This window comes from Pteropus alecto, unplaced genomic scaffold, assembly GCF_000325575.1.
Source record: "Pteropus alecto unplaced genomic scaffold, ASM32557v1 scaffold68, whole genome shotgun sequence".
Classification (NCBI taxonomy): Eukaryota; Metazoa; Chordata; class Mammalia; order Chiroptera; family Pteropodidae; genus Pteropus; species Pteropus alecto.
Genome location: NW_006441386.1, coordinates 5,445,419 through 5,445,749, shown reverse-complemented (window position 1 = coordinate 5,445,749; position 331 = coordinate 5,445,419).

The window sequence follows — 331 nt, the reverse complement described above, 5'->3', positions numbered from 1 at the left end:
GGGAGGCCCGCCAAGCCGCGAGGGGCCGCGGGCGGCGGGTGAGGGCGGCAGCTCTGGCGGAGCGGCGGCGCACGGCGCCCGGCGCGGAGAGCAGCTGGTGTTCGCTGTAACAAACAACTTGCCACTCAAACACCGGCCCGCTGGGCATGCGCGGCCGTGGCGGGGCGTGCCGGGACTTGTAGTCGCGCTCCGCCTGGCGCTGCCTGCTGCTTACATCAGGGGTGGGCGGCCGCGCGAGTGGTCGGCCTGGTGCACCAGAAAGGCATGAGTGAGGGTCCCCGCGGGTCACTGGGGAGGCGGAGGGCAGAAATGAGGGCTTTTGAGCCAGCCT